This window comes from Cibotium barometz, chromosome 9 (assembly GCF_041138505.1).
Source record: "Cibotium barometz isolate CiBa-2024 chromosome 9, ASM4113850v1, whole genome shotgun sequence".
Classification (NCBI taxonomy): domain Eukaryota; kingdom Viridiplantae; phylum Streptophyta; class Polypodiopsida; order Cyatheales; family Cibotiaceae; genus Cibotium; species Cibotium barometz.
This window is the reverse complement of record NC_141054.1, coordinates 21,625,739-21,650,660: the sequence shown is the minus strand read 5'-3', so window position 1 is coordinate 21,650,660 and position 24,922 is coordinate 21,625,739.

Here is a 24,922-nt window from a genome sequence, read left to right as displayed (position 1 = left end):
CAACACGTCTAAGCGCAGCTAATCTGACAAAATGTGTGTATACGCCCGTGTATCAGTGCGTCTGATATTTCTATACACGTGCTTTTACACGCATGTCTCTGGCCGCGTTGATACACGGGCCCGTTACTTTTTTTCACAAGTCATTTTTAGCGGCTAGGAGCGCGGGTATGAGCCCGATCCATTGTAGTGTTGTAGAGGTGTGTCCGGATGGTGCGATTTGCTTTTGGATGTGACCATAGATAGCCCATAAACATGTTCGTAGAGAAATGGTTGAACGTAGAGACATAGATATGTATTTCCTAGAAACCAAAGTGTTTTCCGGAGTAGACATGTGGATAGGCATGTATCTACTCGTGGGCTAGGAGTGGTACTCTCATTGGTGCATGTTACTCTTGATTCTCTAGTAGTGCGTAGACACTATACATCACATAGATGCTGTGTATCCAAAAATCAACTTTGTTGCAAGATGTGTAAAGTGTTCTTGGAAGAAGGCAAAAACTTTTAGAGAGAGGAAAGTGTAGCTTTCCTTTGACCATGTAAGGTCAATAGAACTTTTACCACATTATAGAACAATTTGCTAAAAACTTGTAACAATTGTGCAAATTTGTTGAATTAAAGTCCACATAGGTGACATAAACTCCTCTTAACCTGGTTGATTTTATGGCAGTAAAATCAACCAGGTTAAGAGGAGTTTATGTCAACCACGTTAAAATCAACCAGGTTAAGAGGAGTTTATGTCACCTATTGAATTTCATTTTTTCTATTCAAACATTTATCGACTAGATTTATTCCATTCAGGTTGTTGCATGGATTCTAGTCTACATCTCCTATGGCCGTAGAGCTATAAAAGGAGAATATTCAACTCTTTATTAGTAGTGTAGCCTACAAACTTGAGTTGTTGGGAGAGATCTCACGTACATCTAGTTTTTCATGTCAGTGGCATGTAAAAATAATGCATCACCAAGACAATGTAGTTTGTCTTAAAGTTGTAGTTGAGTCCTTGGAGTTACCGCACTTCCACATCAACTCAGGAGGATTCCTAAGTTCAAAGAGCAGAACACATGGTGTACTGTGTATTGATAGGCAATTGTTAAGTGGAAAGATAAGTCAGAAAAGGTCTCAAGTGAGAACAACTAAATGTGCTTACCAAAAGCCTTCCCCAATTTTTTTTCGCAGACAAAAACTCTTTAGAAAAGGGGGGGTAATGTCACGTAGCCTATAACGGAGCCGGAATGCCGGAGTGCAAACGGTGAGTGCATCCGGAGTCTAGGGATGAGGGAACCCAAGTCAGAGCACTTGGGCGGTTGTGCTGCCTCATGTGAGTGGAAAGTCCCCTATAAGTGCCCGAGAGTGTAGTCCTCTCTATGGCAAGGTGGTGACTAGAGCTCCTTGCCCTCTTAAGCTATGGTGGTGGCTATAGAGGATGCAACAATGTTATTTGTTGTTTCTATGGGTGATTAAGGTCTCATGACGATGGTCACTATCCAAAAAACTCATAAAGAATGTGCATCAAGGGGTTGTGATTACAATAGTACCCCTTCTATACATTTTTATAATCTAGACACACCCTTCTTTACTTTAAGATGATAAAAGATCACCATATATGTATCAAAATTTTCACTTTTTGAATTAAAAATTTTATTTTGTATGTATAATTTTTGTAATTTTAAATGAGAATAAAACCCCTTATGTTGAACTCAAGTGCTATATTCTCACATACTCCCCTAGAAGAAACTTGTAGTACTGAACATGGATGAAGCCATACAAGATGATTCTCCAACATAAGTGCACGAGGTGAGGACAAAGCCACTGCAGACAACAATGCAAAATGATTCTCCAACATAAGTGCATGAGGTGAGGACAAAGCCACTACAGACAACAATGCAAACTGATTCTCCAACATAAGTGCACAAGGTGAGGACAAAGCCACTGCAGACAACAATGCAAACTAGCAATATAATGTTTAGTACTTGTAGTACTGAACATGGATGAAGCCATACAAGATGATTCTCCAACATAAGTGCACGAGGTGAGAACAAAGCCACTGCGGACAACAATGCAAACTGGCAATATAATGAAACAATCTACCTTATGATTTTGTGGAGGATTTGAATGAAATAAGGATATAAGGATATTCTAGCTACATGATATGTTCTCCTACATACTCCACTACAAACTATTCCACACCTATAGATTTGAAGATAAATATTATGGGCTTTCAAGATCTATCACAAGATGCCCATGAAGGTTCTACAAGACAATGACATATTAGGGTGAGCTTGGCCCAATATCTGTCGCATCTTCCATCAAATTTATACATGCTAATTGGTGTATCTCAAGATCCATATGTCCCATTACAAGATCAATAAAAAGATATATCCCACTAGTAGTAGCAGACTCATAATCATCATCATCATTATGCTCGGATTCAATTCCTTCCTCATGATCTTGGATAGAGACACATTCATCTTGATTATTTTGTTGTATCTCGTGTTCTTCATCTTGTACTTGACCCTCTACATGCTCATTTTCGGCTACCACTTCATCCATAAGCTCTTCAACATCCCCATCTTGAAAAATACTCTTTGAAGAATGAGGAGCAACTTATATGACATACCACCATTTTGTGTCATTTATATCTGCCTGAAACACAACCTTTAAGAAGAAACACATTGAGTGTTAATTAAACGTACATAAGGATGATATAATAAAAGCTTATGGTTAGAATTTACTTATTCACAATTGTGAGGTAACAAAAATGTATCCCTCTCTAGATTGTAGGGACGACGCTAGCTATATGACCACCCGCAAGCACAAAACTAACTTGGTTTAGGGAAGACAATAATGGTGCAACGTATAATCAACCTAATTAATATGCCAAGTTGGGGTGCCTAGCGCTGAGGAAGATGCTCAAAAAGTTTAGTGGGCAATGGTTGAACCACCTAGGAATATTTAATCCTCCACTAAGGCAGGGTAAGCAAGCAGCTTTTTGAAGATAATAATAACAATTAAAAATAGACGAGAAATGAGATAGCCACACAAAAACAGTGCCCTAGTATTTAATCCTCCACTAAGGTAGGGAGCAGCTTTTTGAAGATAATAATAACAATTAAAAATAGACGAGAAATGAGATAGCCACACAAAAACAACGCCCTAGTATGATGACAAGGCTCTTGATACCATGTTAGAAATATTGAATAGCATGCGCAAGTTGGCTATGTTGGATCATAGAACAGGGCTAAGTAAAAACACATGATTGGTAAGAAATAGTATAAGAGTTGTGTACACACAAGAGAGACAACAATATTGGGCAAAATAGATTGATTGATTACTTCATGTTAGATATTCGTAACGCTGCTATACGGGCATTACCACAAGAGGGGACGGCCTCTGGCTCACCACCCAGCCATAGAGGAAGAATGAGGATTGCCCCTCATCCCCCAGGCTATATAGTGTGTGGCCTACTGTCCACACTAGCCTGGCCGCCCATAACTCTGCATGGGCGTCCTCTCCCACTGAACCCCGGACATGGCCATCCGGTCTGCCGTCGATCACAGGCATTACAGCCTACGTGACATTACCCCCCCTTAAGAAGAGTTTTCGTCCTCGAAAGCAAACTGGGGAAACCTTTTGGAAATTGCACTACGGCGTTCCCAGGTTGCCACCTCCTCATCCCTATCTGTCCATTTATCAAGTACCTCCTGGTACACTTTATGTCGGGTTTGTCTGTCACGATACTGTAGAATCTTTTTAGGTTCATGTGGTATCTTTGGTGGCTCTATCAAGTCCACCAAAATCTCTGGAGAAACTGCGTTCTCTAACCCGTGAACTGATTTCTTCAGTTTACTGACATGGAAGACATGATGGACTTGAGAACTCTCCGATAACTCAAGTTTATATGCTACGTCCCCAATCTTCTTAAGGATTTTAAAAGGACCACAATATCTCGGAGAAAGTTTATCACACTTTTCCGTTTTCATGGTTTCTGACTGCGCAGGAACCTTGAGGAATACAAAGTCACCTTCTGCAAAGGTCACCTTTCTTCGTCCTTTATCCGCATAAGTTTTAGCACGATCCTGAGCGTTACGAATGCTCTCTCGTGCGGCTCTGAGCATATCATTCATACCTTTCTTCGTCCTTTATCCGCATAAGTTTTAGCACGATCCTGAGCGTTACAAATGCGCTCTCGTGCGGCTCTGAGCATATCCTCAAGGAAATCCTTGACAGATTGAATATTCTCCTTTTCTAGGCCTACAATCATCGGAGATCTCGGTCGAAATCCATACATTAACATGAATGGTGTAAATCCAGTCACTGAGTGTTTGGAGCTGTTATAGGCAAACTCCAATAAGGGCAAGTACTCTTCCCAATTAGATTGCTTCTTACTAACATAAGAACGCAACATATCCTCTAGAATTTGGTTAACTCTTTCAGTTTGACCATCAGACTCCGAATGATCTGCCGTTCTCATACTTAGAGTAGTATCCAACTTTTTGAAGATTTCCCTCCAAAAATGACTGTTGAACTTTCTATCTCTATCCGACACTACATCTGCAGGCAGGCCATATAGCTTGTAGAGATGTTCAATAAAGAGTTTTGCCAACTCCGGCGTTTTTACAGTTTTCTCGTGGTAATAAACTTTGCCATTTTAGTTAACCTGTCCACTACCACCCACACCGAGTCATTCCCTCGACTCATCTTGGGTAAACCAGTAATAAAATTTATGGAAATGCTTTCCCATTTCCCTTGAGGAATCTCCAGCAAACGGAGTAGTCCTCCAACCTTAAGACGTTCATGTTTATTGACCTGGCACTTACTGCATTTCAGCACATAAGTCTGGACGTTCTTAAACAAACTAGGCCAATAAAACTGTCTTTTTATTAGTGCATAGGTCTTCTGAATCCCAGGATGACCCGCACTTGGACTATCATGACTTTCTTTAAGAATTTGGGCCCCAAAGGCACCAATAGGACACATACTCTACCCTTGTAAAGTAAGTACCCGTTCGTCAATGGAGTAATTAGCATATTTCTCCCACGTGTCCGATCGAGCTCGACCGCCGCTACGGGCAATCCAACGTGCCATTACAGGATAAAGAGTTTTCGTCTCCTCGAAAACAAACTGGGGAAGTCATTGGTAAGCAAATGTCTAGTAGTACTCACGCAAGCCGTGATTTGGTATTTCAACCAAAACTCCAAGGCAACTTTCATGCCTTGATTTTGCATCATGTCATTAGCACAGAAGCTAATGTACTGGAGAGCACTCTAGTAGCGCAAGTTCTTAGACTATGCTACTAGATATTTGTAGACTATGCTACCATGTTGCATCGCCAACTTGTTAAAACTTCTCCTTGGAAAGCTCTACGGCCATAGGAGAAATAAACTAGAGTCAATCTAATCATGCATCACAAGGATTAGTTCCAAAGCTGAGAGATACTTTCTCTCTTACAGTAACATCTTTGCACAAGCATATGCTCTAGAATCTTGTTGAGTTTCTAACTACCATCAATCTACGGATGGTTAAACTCCACTCTAACTCAAAATGTAACTTTTTGAAGATTTCCCTTCAAATATAACAATCAAACTTCCTATCTCTTATGCCATACTATATATGCGGGCAGACCATATAGTATGTGGAGATATTTGATACAGATTTTTGCACCACTACGGGTGTCTGGAGTTACATCCAATCACTTACAACTCTTTGTTGCTATTACCAGACACATCCCTTCAAGTATTGTCTGGACTCACACAACTATTCGAGTTTATGTGATATTTGAGGATATCCCTCCTTTCTCTCAAGAAAGGTTTTTGTCCTTAAAAAGTCTACTCTCAAGCGGACTACGCGCTAGTGTCATAGGTCCAAGAAAAAATCTAGACCGTGTTTAATATCATATGTTATATTCTTGAGTCCTTCCAAGAAACTTTTAAACATCTTGCAACAAAGATGTGGTATAGTGTCTACGCACATATGGTGGTACTATTGATAAACTGCTTTGCAACAGATCAGTGGTTTCACATTTGTAACAAAGTGCTTCATTGTTGCATATTATTACCTTCATAAGCGGTTACACACTTATGAATCATTTGGGTGGGTTGTACCATCTATCAAGAAAAATTCCAAACTACAAATAACCACATTATCAATCCACAGATAATGACTGAGCTTGCTGCGAAGCCATAGGTTGCTAGATAATTGATGGTAATTACACAAGCCCAATGTCTCATTACATCATACATTCAATATAAATGCAAACATCACAGTACCTCGTGATGATGAACTTAGGAATTTCATCCTATCCCTGTTTGTTGGTGTTGGTATGAAGTATAACTATGAGAACATTATTTGTTGCCTTCCATTATAGCGGCAAAGCTACCTACCCATCACAGGTGGCAATCTCTACCAAGCTATAACCAATGACAAGCAAATAAACGAGTACTCTTGTAGGAACTTCATAACCATATCTCTAATCACTACGGATTAAATGCCAAGGCTTGCAAAATTGAATGTTATCTGATAGGTAGAGGGGATCATCAAACTACGGATGACCTCGACAACTTACCAGGATTAGTGATGTGTAACTTTTAAGTTACTCCACTCTCCTTGCTTATTCCATACCATCGAACAAATCGGTCCTTGATTTGAGCAACGTCAACATATTTATGAGTACCTCGATACTCATGGATTGTGGTTCGGTAATTTAAAATGTTGATCTAGAGTATCTTTCACTCGAGGATCTTAATTTTATTAGCAGCTATGTATTAGTAGTGAGTAACTACGTACCCACTATCAGGGTTGTTGCAAGATCAGGGTGTCCAGTTTTATTCAGTTTATGCTGGACTGGGACAATTCTTGGAGAGCAAATTTTGGGGGGCAAGGTACTTAAAATGAGATCAAGCAAATAATAGAAAATACGCTTACCCTTAAATTAACCCAATATAACTTAAATTAGTATAAATTAGTCTAATTAATCAAAATTAATCAAAAATATGATGAAATGATAAACAAATGATCTTTCCATACTTAGAGTGATCCAATTTATTTTTCCATAGATGCACCCTTACAAGTACACTAGTCCTTATAGATTTTCAATGATTCACATCAAAAATGTAATTTTACTAATTAGATTATTAATATTTGCAGGCCTTCTGATAGTCTAGAAGAATTTTGAAAAAGATATCATTAAAAATCCAACCATTAGATTTGTAATTTTTACTAATCACCACATTCTACTAATGTCTCAGTATCTACCCACTCTTTTGATCTACAAGATTGAGGATTTTAAGTGGTAGCTATTGTGGGTACAAAAAGTGGCGTATATTATAACACTTTAAAGACCTTGAAATATTTAAAGAAAATACACAAATATCTTAAAATTTTCTCAAAAAATCAAGTTAAGCTCCATATTATGTGAAGATCTAAGGTACAAAGTGGGAATCTCATATGAGTTTATATGTAAAAGATATTAGCATTTTATGAAATCAGTTCAAATTTGGGACAGGGTGTATACATTAACTTTGTACCTAAGAAAATGAGGACTTTTGACTATCTAATGCTTTATCAAATTATGCAACTATATTTCCACCTTTGAATATGATGTTCCAACAAAAGAACTTGAAACAAAATTCCTTCATTTACTAGGAGAGATTAGCCACTAAAGGAAAACAAATGCCTGTTTTTTTACTGTTTACAGGGTGCCTGAGTGGACAAAACTGGGCACCCTGATCTTGCAACCACCCATCATCACACTAGTAGCTTCATACTAGTCTGTGAGTAACTCCGTACCCAATGGCGTATTTCCCCCGAGTGGGAGTACCATATTTTAACCATCTATAACAAGATGCTTAAGTCAATTGCTGCTAAGAAGTGACCACAAATTGACCCCTCCATTGCACATTGCAGTACAATTTCTGGTATTACCATGAATTTTTGGACGTCCTTAATAGAGGTCAACTTAAAAACTAGTGCATAGGTCTTGTGGAGTCTTAGCTGACCTAACCACACCACTGGTGACTTCATACAAAAAATGTGGCGCCGAAGTCACCACCTATGTACTTTAACTCCGTAAAGTACATGATCTTTATCTATCATCTATGGAAAGTAAAACATTCAACACTATATTGGGGCATATGGGAATTTCCCACAAGTTTGGGACACGTGGTCAAAACTTTGGATCTTCCATAACTTGAACATCACTACTCCAAATTGAGTGCACTATAGCTCACTAGATCTCATTTTTCAAGCGCTTTCCAATGATAGGTCACATGATAGGATTTGGAGAAACTTATAGGCATGTTAATCGGGTTCCACTTTTCTAGTATTCAAAAGTGGGAATTGGGAGATTCCCAAATTCACTAATGTGGTGTTATTCCTGCGATGGATTTTTATCACCCTAAAATTATTGTGCACTATTTTAGTGTGAAGAGCTTTTTTCCTGGGTACCATGGTTCACCCCAAGCTCATCTGTTGCTAAATTCTCGGATTTAACAAAAGATATGTCTGCCTCCGAACACTCCAGTTCAGCCCCAGACTTTGAGTTTACTTCTTAACACTCCGGTTAAGTCAAAACTCACCAGATACAGTAGGATTTACCACTAAGTTCTCCGGCTTAGTCTCCTATCCTAACTCAGGCCGAGTTTATGTACACTACATATGTCGGATCCGATACTAACAACAACCAGGCTCATCTGGAGTGAGATACTACTCACTATTGCCATGTAAAACATTATTAAATCCTAGAAATGCTCCACTCATTTCCCAGGGATCATACGCCTTATAGGGTTTACACGCGCATGAACTTTGTAAGCAAAATAGCCTGTCATGCAATATTACAATTGCTTATGTAGGAAAGTAATATATTTCCTAAATTCATATGGTAGCAACAACTAAAATGTACTCACAATTGCACACTTATGTTGAACATAGGCAAGACTACGCTTGCAAAATGCTATAGGGCGTCCCCCATGCATGAAATTGTCCAACCAACTAGTCTTACTGCTAACCTCTAGATTTAGATCACTTCGGAACTAAATCACTCTGTTAGCACTAGCCCACCATCATGGTCTTGCTACCTAGAGCTTCTCCAAACTCTGTAACTGGGTTTTATCCCAACTTATGGCTATATTTGGTAAATTTCAAAGTTCAAATTTTATCTTGCACACTTTATCACTACAGACAAGTGTACATACAGACCTACCAAAGAGTCAAGCTACATGCACAAGCATTGGCGTCCCATTCCACCAAGACTACAATCGATTCCGTGAGAATTTGATGTCCCATACCATCAAATTACCACCAAACCAATTGATGTGACATATAAAAAGGCTCTTTCCCCCCTCGAAAGATCACCACAAACTCTCGAGCAGTGGGATGTCGACGCATGGCAATAAAAAGAAGAGAAAACCATGCTAATAAGTTTAATAATAGTTCTCTTCGATCAACTTTTATAAGGGCATTGAGCATTACATCTCAAGACTATACCCCTTTAGATTTACCTTTGATTTCTACAAATCAATCCTAAATCTGCTATTATTATCTAGGCATATGCTAATCCCTCATATTAGTACTCCTAGATAAACCAAATTGAGTACTGCTAGCAGCACTGCTAGCGCCTTTATCCCAAGTAATACACACCTTAGGGACTACTTTTACCAGGCAATCACGTGACTAAATCAAACTAGTCACTACTCTCTAGGCCCAAGTAGTGACACTATTTTGTTACTTTTAACAAGGGCCGGCTTGCCTCTACGGGCCAAGGTTCTCTTATTGCTACAAACAGTAAGCAACTTGTTTGGACACAAGGCATAACCACATCAAGACTACGCTTGTACATGGTTTTCATTTGCCAAAGTTTATCACAATCTTCTAGCAGCTGTTAAAAGATTGTGAAGGGTTATGAGCACTACGGCTCAATTAGGCTTACCTTGATTTCTCGTGTGACAAGCACTTTGTCTAATTTGGGCACAACTGACGCCATTGCCGGTCCTTTTAGCCCAAGTAAAACACACCGCAGTTTTAGATTTACACTATAGCCAAACTACGTGACTTTGATGGTCAATACTAAGTCTATGCTCAGCTTAAATTTAGTCTCTCTGAACCAAATGTGTGATCACCACATGAGCTACCCTCGCGGCGCTACAGCCATAGACGTGTTCATTAGGCACAACGGCCATAGAACGGCTCTCTCTCGAAGGACTCGGCACTACGGCCGTGGGATTTGTCTCTCTCTTAGCACGCAACGCTACGGCCATGTGCAGTGGGTCTCTTTCATGGAAAACGGGCACTACGACCACACGACGCGACGGCTGTGTTGGGTTTGTTTCGTGGGGTGTATCGTTGTTTTTTGTGTTTCTTTTTTTTTTTTTTTTTAATAATGGGCCGGGCCGGCCATCGCCGCTTCCGCCCGCCCATGGGGAGTGTCCACGACAGCCGCTCAGTTTGGCCATCGCCGCCTGGCTGCCGCCGCTGCCATCTGTGCGCTGGGCAGGCCCATATATGATGGCGCGCCTAAGGGCTGGCCGCCCGTCTGGCCGCCCAAGGTTGGCCGTGGCCCTGGCCGCCCTCTAGGCTAGCGCCCGCCTGGCCGCCCACATTGGCTGGCTTGGCCTGCCTGGGCGCCGTCGTGGGTGGGGTTGGCTGCCGCCGCCCTGGCCACCCACCACTGGCTGGCTTGGCCTGCCTGGGCGCCGCCGTGGGGCTGGTATTCGCTCCCCCCCCGTTTGACGGCATTGCATGCCCTTCCAAGGTCGACCTGCTCAGGCATGAAATCATCACGGTTGTACCACAAGCGAACAAGTATTTGCTCAGACTGATCACATGGGCTCTTCGCCCCACCTCAAACGGCACAAAGATGCGCTGCTTTTGCAGGTCGTGGGGCTGGTGTCGCCCCCCCCACACACAAGTTCAACGAAACTTTCGCAGACAGTGGGGCTAGTGCCGCCCCCCCACACCCAAGCTTCAACAAATTTTTTTCGCAGACAATTTCAATGCACAGAAAAAATATCATCTATGGAAAATTGCTTTTGCTTCCCTGCGATGCTACTTGCTGTGTGTGATGGGGAGAGAGAGAGAGAGAGAGTGAGAGAATTCTTCCCTTCCATTCTTCCTTGGCCGCCTCCCTCCACACCCTCCATTCGAGACAAGGATGAGGAGATGAATGGTCGAAAACCATCGAGTGGGCTCCGATCCCCCGTTCACGCACAGACTCTGACGATCCCATCGAATACCAGTGTTAGATATCCGTAACGCCGCTACGGGCGTTACCACAAGAGGGGACGGCCTCTGGCTCACCACCCAGCCATAGAGGAAGAATGAGGATTGCCCCTCATCCCCCAGGCTATATAGTGTGTGGCCTGCCGTCCACACTAGCCTGGCCGCCCATGACTCCGCATGGGCGTCCTCTCCCACTGAACCCCGGACATGGCCATCCGGTCTGCCGTCGGTCTCACAGGCATTATAGCCTATGTGACACTTCATAGGCAAGTACCCTTTTATAGATTCCATACAACTCAATACTACCTAGTGGTTTCATCAAAGTAAGTGGTTTAACACAAAACTTAGTGCTAGCTAGAAGCTTCATCCACAAGCTAAGTGATTTTCTCCCTTTGACATGTACATGGTCCTTTTGGCTGCCCCATCCTTCTAGGGGTGTGTTTGGTGCATATTTCAACACTTGAACCATTTCACATCAAATATAAAAATTTGGAATGTCCTAAATCCAACCTTAAGGATGTTTTAAATCATGCCACAATAATCAAGCATTGCTCCACTTTCTTGCTCAAAGTTCCATAATCCCACAATCTTGGGTATTTCTATTTATGTATATATATGTTGACTGTGAAAATGCCTTCCTTCATATCACATCGCATTGTATACCTTATACTACAACCAACATGAAAGGAAATATATTTAGAGCTAAGATCCAAGGTGGCAACTTGATCCTTCAGTCTCTTTCTCCTCATTCTTTTTCAAGGTCCAAGGTGCTTTAGGTAAAATTATCTTCCCATTCTCTTGAACTATTGGCTAAGTGGTGGGGAGGCCTTCAATCAATCTCAAGTCCTCCCGAACCGCTAAATAATCTCTCTTGCCAATTATGTGGTCTGAAATATTTGATGCTACACTTTTTATAATATGCATCAAATATACAAGATGATAGATTCTTAGCTTTGTCCAATATGGGAGAAGAATGAAGAGTGAGTACCTTGTCATTCCTGATGGTGGTGTATGGGATGATCTTCTCCACAATACTTTCCAATATCCTACTCTTAGAAGATGTGGGGGGACTCCTTTTGTAGATAGAACACTTCTCATGATCAAATGGAAAAAATTATTGATGGTCTTCATACAGAACCTTCTTGAGATGCATAGACCATGATGTAACAAGAGCGTCCACAAATCGGACAATCATTGTTGTGATTGGATGTTGTGAGTCCTAATTATGCACAATGCACAAATAAAATATATTTAGAGACAAATCATATTTGATAATTCAAATCATAGAAAGGTGATTGAGAATAGAAAACATACTGGAGCACTCTCCATATCCTCAAAAAATCATGCATTGTCAACATTAAAATTGTCTTCACCTCTATGCTACGTTGTGTAAGCGGTGAGGACACATCACGCACTTCGATGCAATGCCATAGTGTCTCAAGATCCTTGATCAAAGGTTCAAAGTGCACATCCATGTTCTTGACCTTGTGCTTGTCGGGCATGAGAAGAGCTAGTAGCACATGACCTTTCTTTATTGATTTCCAGGAGGGAGATTGTAGTTCACTACAACCACTAGTGATGTGGTCTATGATGTTGATTTGAGACCAAATTTATTGAATCAATACATACCCAATCTAAGTCGTAAGTGACGTGGCTCATCCTTGAATTTCGACCACTCCTCTTCTATGTGCTACTATAGTGAGTCCGCAACCTCATCCTGCCATTGGTGGAATGATTATGTGCATGCCATATCATGAGTTTGGAAACCAGAACATGTGTTGAATGAGGGGTAGGATAGGAAAATGCATCAAAAACGTTTAAGGACTCATCATACCTTGTAAATCACTTCGATAACAAGACTCTCCAAAATTTCAAACAATGAGTTTCATCTTTATGAGTGCCTCAAAATAGTACACAATCATTGACACATGCATGTATACGTTTGTAATCCATGTCAAGTGCCATTAGTACTCTCGTACATAGGCCTTTCTTCTTGGAATCTTGTTGTTTGAAGGAAGCATCTTCTTCATGAGCCTACAAAGGGTTTGAGAGAATTTCAAATATTATATACAAAGGGTATAGTATGTTAAAATTTTACATTGCTAACCACAAATGCTAAGGAATCTCCAAAAGAGGCTTGTAACACTAGAATTGCTTCAACCATACATGGTTTGCAAGTTTAGTAACTTCAAGGTTGCATGAAGGGTGGAGTATGCACACCCCTTATATACTGGAGTGCAAGAAGCTTGTCGCAAATTGATCTTTGTCAAGTGCAGTTTTGGGCTCCTCGATCCTGTCCTTCTTTCTCAAAGAAGTTATCCATCATCTCGTCCATGCCCAAATCTTCATCAACTTTATGTGCCATTGATGGAGGCATTTCTTCCCTCATGTTGAGCACACAGGCTCACCCCAGTTGAATCCATAGAGGTCTCTAAAACCTTTATGTAGTCATCCCACTAAACACATGTCTCATTCTCATCCTTGTCCTAAAAAAACATGGACTACCTTATGAATACCTAAATCATGTGCATAAGAACATGCAATAGTGAATATATACACTCACCAAACTCTCCAAACTCTGTACATCTTCGAATCGGCCATAATATTGCATGTGATTCATTGTCAACGCACGATTCCTCCGTTGCATCTCTTGCATGGACATGGAATCTTCTGACGTAACCACTCCTGTCGACTTTGCATGGATGCCATGTCATCATTAAAAGAAGAAGGTGTCGACAGTCGTCTATGCATGGTGGGTACCTAAAAATGAACATCCAAGATACAGGTGTATGAACACTCCATTCCATTTCATCAAACATAAAATTATCTCTCTAGAATCTGCCGCCCGAAAATACCTCTTTAGATTTTTTCTCAGGATGTAGCTATGGGCGCGGCTATAGTCGCATGCCTATAGTTGTGCCCACAATTGCATACTGGGAATAAGAATTGGATGCCTCCCTCTCGCACGTTGTGCCACGTACTTTCATTTTGTTGAGTTCTCTCCTCCTTTCTTTGGATGCTTTTGTGTCACAGGCTATGGCCATGGCTACCTAATCCCTTCTCCTCTCTTGACCTTCACAAGCCGTTCTCCTCGCTTTCCCTTCACAAGTCCTCCCTTTCCATTCACAAACCCTTCTTCTCTTCTCCCTTAATAAGCCCTCCCTTACATTCACAAGCCCTTGTCTTCTTCTCCCTTCACAAGCCCTTCTCCTCTTCTCCCGGTTCACAAGCACTCCCGGTTCATAAGCCCTCCCTTACATTCACAAGCCCTTGTCTTCTTCTCCCTTACATTCACAAGCCCTTGTCTTCTTCTCCCTTCACAAGCCCTTCTCCTCTTCTCCTGGTTCACAAGCACTCCCTTACCTTCACAAGCTTTTCTCCGCTTCTCCCTTCACAAGCCCTCCCTCACCTTCACAAGGAAACCCCCTTCTCACCTTCATAAGCCCTTCTCACAAGAACACCCTTCTCACCTTCATAAGCCCTTCTCACACAAGAACACCCTTCACCTTCACAACCCTAAACCCTTCAAAACAAAACACACTTCTCCATTCACAAAAAAGAAATGTCCCATCTCCACAAGCATCATAAGCAAGTCATATCAACGTATGTACCATATCCTTATTTCTTTGTTTTCTTTAATATATATATTTTTTAAAGTGCACTAATTGTTAGGTTTTGAGACTTACCACAAATGTATTGCTTGTTCTCTTACTTTTTCTCTTGTATTCTTGTATGCTTAACTAGTTGTATTAATAGTTATTTATAAATAAAAACTATACAAATCTTTTTCTTTTGTTGCTAGGTCAAGGCATTCTGGCTAGCTTAAGGAAATCTTCTTCAAAGAAGAGCAACCGAGTACAAGCTTCTAAAAATCATAAGAGGTAAGCCCATTGACTCTTTGTTACTTTTTCACCTTCAGGTGTTAGGAATTATTTCTTGAGTTTTCTTCATCTCTAGTACTTATGTATACATTACACGTAAGCTTAATACATAAGTGCATTAAGCTTATTACATTATGCATTCATGTATTAATCTTATGTATTATTACATTACGCTTAATGCATAATGCCTTACTGCATTCAACTTATGCTCAATGCATTATTGCATTAATCTTATGTATTATTACATTAGGTTAATGTAGAATGCATTATTGCATCAAGCTTATGATTAATGTATTATTGTATAAACATTATGCAATCATGAATTGAGCATAATCTCATTAATAAATTATGCATTAAGCTTAATGCATAATACATTAATGCATTATGCTATTGCTTAATGCATTATTGCATAAAGCTTTACACAATAATGCATTAAGCATAAGTGTAATGCATAATACATTCATAAGATTATGCTTAATAAATTATTACATAAGATTTATGTAATAATGCATTAAGCATAAGCTTAATGCATAATGCATTCATAAGCTTATGCATTAAGCTTAATACATAATGCATTCATAAGCATATGCATTCGTGCATTAAGTGCATGCTTAATGTATTATACATTAAGCTTATGTATTATTGCATATGATTTATTATACATTAAGCTTATGTATTATTGCATATGATTTATGCAATAATGCATTAATAATTAAGCATTAAGCATTAACAATTAAGCATTAAGCATAAGCATAAGAATTATGGCTTAAAATTTACTCATCGTTTTGCTTTTTGTGGCTAGGTTCTCCTCTTCTTTGGCTAGGTCAAGGAAATCTTCTCTAAACTCCCTCAACTGCATACAAGCTTCTAAAAAGGATAAGAGGTAAGCCCTTTATCAAAATCTTTGTAAATTTTTACACCTTGGGGTGCCAGCGATTATTTATTGATTTTGTTTGCCTCTGTATAATGCTTAAGCTTATACATCAATGCTTAAAGCATAAGCAGCTTTAGAGGCATATGCAGCTTGGAACCGGCTGAACTTTGGGTACGAGACCAAGAAATTTAGTTTATCCCCTACCTTTAATTTGCTAGACATGTCATCTATCCCACACTCATCCACATCCATGCATCTCACAACCCTCTCACTTCTATTGTACGTACCCCTCACTCTTCCACTCTCCCTACTCCTCATTCTTCAGCTCCTCGTAGTAATTAACACATTCTTATCCCATCTACGATGCCATCTCCCTAGCATGTGACATCCTCACGATGCCACTCACGTGTTGATAACTGAAGGGCTTGGGTAAAAGCAAGGTAAGGTAGACCCAAAAGCTATGTCCTTTGACACTGCTTTTACATTGTTTGTTTTGGTGATTTAAGGTACTTAGACTGCAAATCCACATAGGTTAATGTGCTCTTAGAATCTCTTATACCTTCAAAGATATAGAGAAACTCTAATAACTCTTAAAGCAAGGTAAGGTGGACCACTTCCAAGGTGCTTTTTAAAATGCAAAAAAGATATGTAAGTGGTCCACCTTATGCTGCTTTCACCCACTTCTGAAAGCGTTCCACGATCTACTAGTGGGGGAGGTGGGTGTGGTGGATGCTTTGGGGGAGGTGCACCATCACCTTTGCCTATGGCAACACATGACGTGCCTGGGGAGGGTGGTATGATTTACTATACCCTTGATGAGGAGGGCAAGCCTTATATGGACAAAATAGGATGTATGGTTTATTCTACCTTATGTCATTTAGTTAACCAAACCTATAAGGATGCCTTCAAATAATGGGGAGAACAAAATGAAAGGGATTTTATGTCTGTGGTGTAGTGCATGCATGAGCGGTTCCGAAACCCACCACACATGCGTTTTTCCAATGAGAGAGAGAGGAATCACATAATAAAGATCCTCAATTATAGGAGGTCTCATGCAAGGAGGTGCAAGAAAGATGGGAAACAAATACCTACCAATGGCACCATTAAGGACTAGGAGAAGGTGAAGAAGGAAGCCCAAGAGGGTTCTCAACACCCTCGACAAAATGTGGTGCATGCGAGTCAATTGCCAAAGTATGGTGCAACAAAGTATGGATTTGGAGGAAAGGAAAGCTGGCTTGCACAATTTGTAAGTTTTCTCTTTGCCATTTTCATTTGTTCGTCGCGTGATTTTCATATCTCATGCGTATACATAGGAGCAACTTCAAGACCTTTAGGATACAGAGATATACAAGAGATGCCCATTGTTCCTCCTTGACTTTCCAAGTGGCAAGTTTCCCAAGAGTGAGAAGGAGATGTATACACGAGCTTGTAAAGCAAAGTCTGTTAGTTCGCAAGTATTTGGGCACGAGGCAATGACTGTAAAACTTATTGCCAGGAGCCCAAGATATCCGAAATGTCTATAGCTGACCTTACTAAGACTCTCCAAGAATACTTTAGGGGTAATCGAGCTCCTCAAAATAGCATGACAATCTACTTCCTAGGTCTCAAGAAGGAATATCTTCTTCTTCTCTCGGTGATTGGTGGAGCCATTGGGAGAGTGATAGAATCCCCCCCCGCTTCGTCCCTCGCACGGGTGGCCGGGATTCCATCCCTTTGAATCCATATTGCCTCGCCAGAGACAGTGCCCCACGTCATATCCCCTTGCCTCCGCGGGACCCCATCCTGTAGAGACTGGAGTACTCTAGCCTCCCTCACCATCTTCATTTGCAAGCAAATGGGACACCTCGCCAGAGCTTGCCCTCAGCACTAGTCTAGAAAGCCGCCCTCAGTGGTCCCCCCCTTGGGCCCACCTCAAATCATCATCAGAGGGTAGGAAGAGAGACCCTCAGGCAACCGAACACCAAGACCAAACCGTAGATGACTGTGCTACTATCAAAGAGTGGCAAACCGTTGGCCCGCGTGCCAAGACTGCCAATCAACTTCTATAGCTAAGCTTGCCCTCCATGCCAGTCCAAGAGACCACCATCAGTGGTCCCCCTCGATCCCAACACTGATCATCAAGGGATAGGGAGACAGACAGAGCCTCAATAGACTAAAAGGTCTGTGGTGATAAAGATCAAGTAGGACAAGTATTTTATGAAGTTATTAAATGTATCCCAAAGCATAAGTTCCTTATAAAATAAATATGGGTGTGTTCTTCTTCTTTGACCATTGGTGCTAGTAAGTCACTTTTGGTATTTGAATAGTCTTTATTTTTTTATATAAATACTGTCTTTGTCTCTAGAGCTCATTCTTTTCTTAAATCCTCTCTCTATCGCTAACTATAAAAAAAAGCATGATTGTTATTGATGTAAATTTTGATTATGTTTTATGTAGAAACATGTCATTAGACATTTTAAAGTTGACCTATGACTATAATAAATTATCAGATACGATCTTCTTTGAGGAGATGGCACAATTGGGTTTTTTTGGATACCAACCTAGTCGAAAATGGGAACTTCTTGGATTTGATGGATGGGATGATGTTAATCCACACTATATTTATGTAGTCTTAGACCCTTACAGGCTAGATGACAATCTCAAGCTCCTCTTAATCAAAGAGGCATTGGGATTACTAGATGGCTTTTACATTGTGGTAGAAGATGGAGCTCTAAGGAAAAGCGCTTCATTTGCATTCCGATAAGGAAATTGGTAAAGATACTGATGTAATAATCTTTAAGACTATTGATGGATTGATGGATGTCTCTTCTCTCCTCTCTCTCTCTCTCTCTCTCTCACACACACACACACACACATGTAATACACAAATAGTTACCCTTGCCTTTTTCTGTGATGTGAAATGTAGCTAGGACATTGTGGTGTTTATGTGTGACTGTGTAGAGGCAAGCAAGAAAGTTTGGTTTCTGGTAGCTCAAGCCTCAACATTTTGGATATCAAAATCCAAAGTCTCCATAGTTGAGATTGCAAAGTTCAAACTACCTAAGAAATTACTAAAGAGATGCCACAAACACACTTTTTGTAGCCCAAAACATCACAATTGATGTTTTGGTAGCCCAAACGTAAAAAATTTCACACTTTTTATTGTTAACGAAAAGTATTTAATTCTAGAAAATAACTTCAATCTTTCTTAGTAAGTGTTACCTAATCTAGGTTGATAATAAAATGCCTACTTTATAGAGAAATACCCATAAACTTACTTCATGAATACCGTTGTTTAAAGCTTACACATACATTTTGGGATCCAAAATTTTTAAAGGATTGAAATATTTGTTTTTTAACAAGTAGAAATTGCATTTAAGATAGCTCTTGATCTCTTTAAACTTTATCTTCTTCTTCTCCTCTTTCTCTCCCTCTTTTGCTTTTTCCTTTCCCTTTTTTTTTTTGCTTTTCCATGTCTATTCTTGCATATTTGAGCCTTAAAAAAAAAAGAACTTCCAAACCGTTGCTCAAATCATAGTTTTTAGCACTCTATTGGGGTGTAAAACCCCATGAGACCTGCTGAGAATGCTCCTGACTCGTCAAGTACTATTATAATTGGCACTAAAAAAAGCATGTGTGGGATGACATGCACGAAGTCACATTGACACCTTGTCCTTCTTTCTCTTCTCTTATTCACTTTTCTTTACTCTCTTTCTTTCTTATACCTCAAATCCTATCCACTCCTTAAGAAAAGAACTTGGATCCATTACAACCATGATATAATGCAATGGGTATAAGGCCAACCATCGATAGACGTGAAATTTTTTCAACTAATAGTCTCATATACTATCCATCTCACCTCAAGCAATGTACCATTTGAGATTAATGACTGCAATCCTCTAGATCTATAAAAGTCTCATAACCAAGCCAACACCTTTTTGCCCAACAATTATAAAACTGCATTGAATAAACCCATGCGATTAATGAGTTTAAAAATATGAACTTTCTCTCCATAGCCATGCCCATGATTTTTACAAGCACAATTGATTCATGGCTAGAGAAGAGTGCCCATTTTCACTTGATGGTTAGATAAGAGCAAAAACATTACCAAGATCCAGCTCCTAGTGTTAGGATTAATAGACAATCCAACATCATTTTTTTTGATGGAGGACATATGTTTCTTTTTGTTAATGCATAATAGCTCCTAAACCATGATTTTCACCTTCTTGCAATGTACATCCTAGTTGCCTTTGAAGGGCACATACTTGATTTTTTTCCAAGATAGGGCCCGAAGTCTAGCCTATGGGTGGAAGGATTTCCCCCTACTTATACACAATTGAGTATTACAAGGGGATAATGCCCTTTGAAATATTGGCCACTTTTTGAAAGTTGAGAGGCCAAACTATAGGACAAGCCCAACAAGTGAGTCAATCAAAAGATTGGACTCAACACCCTATAGACGTGTTAACGTCACAATCGAGTCATAATCTTGGATTTCCATGGATCCTACTATCATTAATCCAAAGCGTCTAGCTTGAGGGACAAGTTTGTCACATTGTTGTCACCACAAGATCGTGGATGACGAGGTAGAAACACCCATTGGGTCAACCTTAACGCGAACACACACAAGATACCTCCCAAGCGAATTTGAACTCAGAAACATAATTGATTTTTTTGAAAAAACCCTTCTTTCCAAGCGAATTTAAACTCCGAAACATAATTGATTTCTCGAAACATTCGCCCTTCTAAACCCTCCTTTCAGAAAGTTACCCTCCAATTGGCACACTCCAATTGGCAAATGTTTTTTACCAAGGCGCGGACTGTCGCAATGAACATCAAAATGACTCCATAATGATGCGCTGCGAGATTGAGTCTGATGGAGTATGGTCTCTGGAGGGAGTCAAGAGTCTGTACACAGCAGAGGGAGTGGCGTAGACCGTGTGCGTCAATCAGATATGCGCGTACAAGCTTATCATCATTCCTTTTTGAGTCTGCTGGAGTATGGTGCGTGGACGGAGTCCAGAGTCTGTACACAGCAGAAGACTGTAGAGGGGGTCGATCATCATTCCTTTTGTGTGATGCTGCAAAGTCCGCACAGTTCTGTGCAGTCCTCCATTTTGAAGGGTAGCCTTGTATTTTCTTGTGAAGGGCTAAAATACACTTTACCCTTCTTGAAAGGAAGGGCTGAAATAAATCTTCCCTTTTTTTTTCTTTTGAAGGGCTAAAATATACTTTACCCTTTTTTGAAAGAATGGCTGAAATAAACCTTTCCTTTTTTTAAAAGGTTATTTTTTAACATACCTTTCCAACCAGGGATTTCATTGACGTCTTCACAATTTCGTGATCATGTTAACAAAACCTGTTATTAACATATTAAAACTTGTGATCACATTGTATATTCACATGACCTGAGCAATGACCTGTCAAAACCTACTAGTCCCGTAACCTCACCCGGTTTTTTTGTTTTCCGGCGGGCCCGTCGGGAAACGAAAAGAAACCCGGCGGGGTTCTGTCATGTTTATAAACATTGCCCGACACCCATCATGCAACTTTTGGGGAGATAGTCCTTGTTTTGGGCGCGTGATATCTCTCCTCAAAGTACTTGTAGAGCTCTCGAGTTGCTAGAAGTGTCCTCTTGGAAAGAACATCCTTATCTTAGGGGCTGTCGTCTTTCTTTATAGACACTCCTAAGGCTATTGAGCCACTCGTCCTTAGTTCTTTGAATTGGGGGCGGGGTGTGGTTCGTAGCTAATACTTGCGGAGATTTAGGGACAAAGTTGGAGTCATTCAGCTTTGCATTTGAGCTACGTAGGTAATCTACCTCATTCTGCTATATGAATGGTTTGATGGAGCCAAGAGTCCTGCTTAGGGGCTTGTATTGGTTCTTGATACTTGATATAGTTTGGAGTAGACAAGGGTCTATTGTCCTATACTAGAGTATTAGGTAAGCAGATCTTTGATTTTCTTTGTGAATGTTAGAGAAGGTCTATTGTCCTATACTAGAGTATTGGGCAAGCATAGATCTTTGATTGTGTAAAGTATCCTTAATTGGGTACAAAAGGCATCCTTCATTGGGGGTGCAATGTGCATTGTATGCATACTATCAATTATATGTATCTTAATCTTAGAACACACATTTATGCATTCGTCTTGTCGTGATGCTAAAGGTTTAGTAAGGATTAATATTTATGGTTATGTAAGTATCCAAATAAAATAATTCGTGGTCTAAAAACTTTCAGTCATCCTTTGCATTTAGCATGAATCGTCATGGATATCTTCATTTTCTAAAGTTAAAACAATAAACTACGTATATGATGATCATCCTTCATTGGGGGTGCAATGTGCATTGTATGCATGCTATCAATTATATGTATCTTAATCTTAGAATACATATTCATGCATTCGTCTTGTTATGATGCTAAAGGTTTAGCAAGGATTAATATTTATGGTTATGTAAGTATCCAAATAAAATAAATTTTCATGGTCTAAAAACTTTCACTCATCCTTTGTATTTAGCATGAATCGTCATGGATATCTTTATTTTCTAAAGTTAAAACAATAAACTACGTATATGATGATCATCCTTCATTTTGGAGGTGCAATGTGCATTGTATGCATGCTATCAATTATATGTATCTTAATCTTAGAACACACATTCTTGCATTAGTCTTGTCGTGATGCTAAAGGTTTAGCAAGGATTAATATTTATGGTTATGTAAGTATCCAAATAAAATAATTCATGGTTAAAAAACTTTCAGTCATCCTTTGCATTTAGCATGAATCGTCATGGATATCTTTATTTTCTAAAGTTAAAATAATAAACTACATATATGATGATCATCCTTCATTGAGGGTGCAATGTGCATTGTATGCATGCAATCAATTATATGTATCTTAATCTTACAATACACATTCATACATTCGTCTTGTTGTGATGCTAAAGGTTTAGCAAGGATTAATATTTATGGTTATGTAAGTGTCCAAATAAAATAATTCATGGTTTAAAAACTTTAAGTCATCCTTTGCATTTAGCATGAATCGTCATGGATATCTTTATTTTCTAAAGTTAAGACAATAAACTACGTATATGATGATCTTTGAGTTTGTGAACACGTTAATGAAATCATTTCTCATTGTAAAAACTGATTGTACAAATTACCCTACATATTAGAACTGTGGATGAAATTCTCCATATACGAATGCTGACATTGGAAATAACAACAACTATGGTAATGTCCGAAATCAGAGTGCATGAAAGATCACGCCCGATGAAGCTGTAGAGACGTCAAATTGGTCTAGACAGTAGAACTGTGGGTGCAATCTCTGAGAAGGTAGACAGAATGAGCATGTTAAATCTTGGTCCTATGGAGCTTAATGGTGTTGGCACATTTTCTCCTTTCACCTCCACTGGTATGTTCTCATAAGCATCAAAGTGGACGACGTGCATATCTATTGCATCTGCTTTGACCGCAATATTTGGCTCACTAGGATTTAGAATTGATGTCATGTTGATTCTGCCCATTGCCCAACTTCGACCGTGACCTTCATACAAACTCTAATTGCAGGCATTACCATAGTTGTTATTTCCAATGTTAGCATTCATATATAGAGAGTTTCATCCATAGTTATGATTGCAAGCCTCATTGTTTTTGTAGTCAAGCCTTGTAAGATAGTTTCGAAGTAGTTTTGTGTTATGTGATGATCTTTTGTGTTTGTCAAGACAGTTTCGAAGTAGTTTGTCTACTGATGTATGTTTTGTAATACGTGAGTGACTTTGTTGTTTTTTCATTTGTGTATTCATTGTTATATGCTTGCTTGAATAGGTTATTTGAGATGGAGGACAATGTTGGATCCAGTGATACCTCCAATCGAGTCCAAATTCCAAATAGTAGAAAAAAAAGGCACCTGGGATAGAGTGGCAATATGCAATTAACGTCGGTGATTGATTCATAGATTGGGAGTGTGAGCTATGCCATGCAGTAAAATCAGGTGGGGCGCCTCGACTAAGAAAACACTTTTTAGGCGGAGCGAAGAAAAAGTCATGTACCCACCCCTCTGCACCTGCAGTGGCCAAATGCATAAGAGAAGAAATTCAAAAGAAAGATGCAAGAAAACATTACACTCCTAACGTTAATGTATCAAGGCAGCAAGAACACTGTTGTTCTAATCATCAAACTCCGGCTACATCGCCTACTTGTACTCCGAACGTCAATGTGCAACCAGAAAGTAATCTACCTAATGCATCTTCCTGCAAAGCGGAACTTTGACGTAGGAAACATACCCATGCGTCAAACTTCATTGCAAGAAAGCCTATGTCAAGGTCGGCTCGATGATGCATGACTCGCCCTTGCTGAAGCGATTTACTTTTCTGGGAGTGCTATGATGATGGTGGATAGTGAGCATTGGAAGAGAGCATGGAAGAAAATTGATGAGTTTGGACCAGGGTTTTCACCGCCTACATACCATGCTATGCAAAATGATCTATTAGAGAAATGTTATGCGCAAGTAAAAGAACATATACAAAGAATAATTCTTAGCAATATAGAGCTTTCTGGATGTAGTATAGTAAGTGATGGATGGTCCAATGTACAAAGAAAACCATTAATTAATATAATGGTTATTTCACCTAGAGGTGAGACTTTTATCCGTGCCGTGGATTCTGCTGGTTCAATCAAAACTGGGGCTTACATTGCTCAAGTCATTGGCTCTGTGATAGAGGAAGTGGGTGCCAAAAATGTAGTCCAAATCGTCATGGACAATGCAAAGAATTGCAAGAATGCATCCAGAATCCTAAAGCGGCACTATCCACATGTTTTTTCGGTAGGCTGTAATACTCATAGTTTGAATCTTGTATTAAAAGATTGGTATAAAAGTGATGATACCAAATGCTTTGCCTCAATCGTCGACACTGCTCGCCAGCTTGTGAGATTCATGCTCAAGAGACAGAGAGTGTTAGATATTCTTCGACCTCACATGT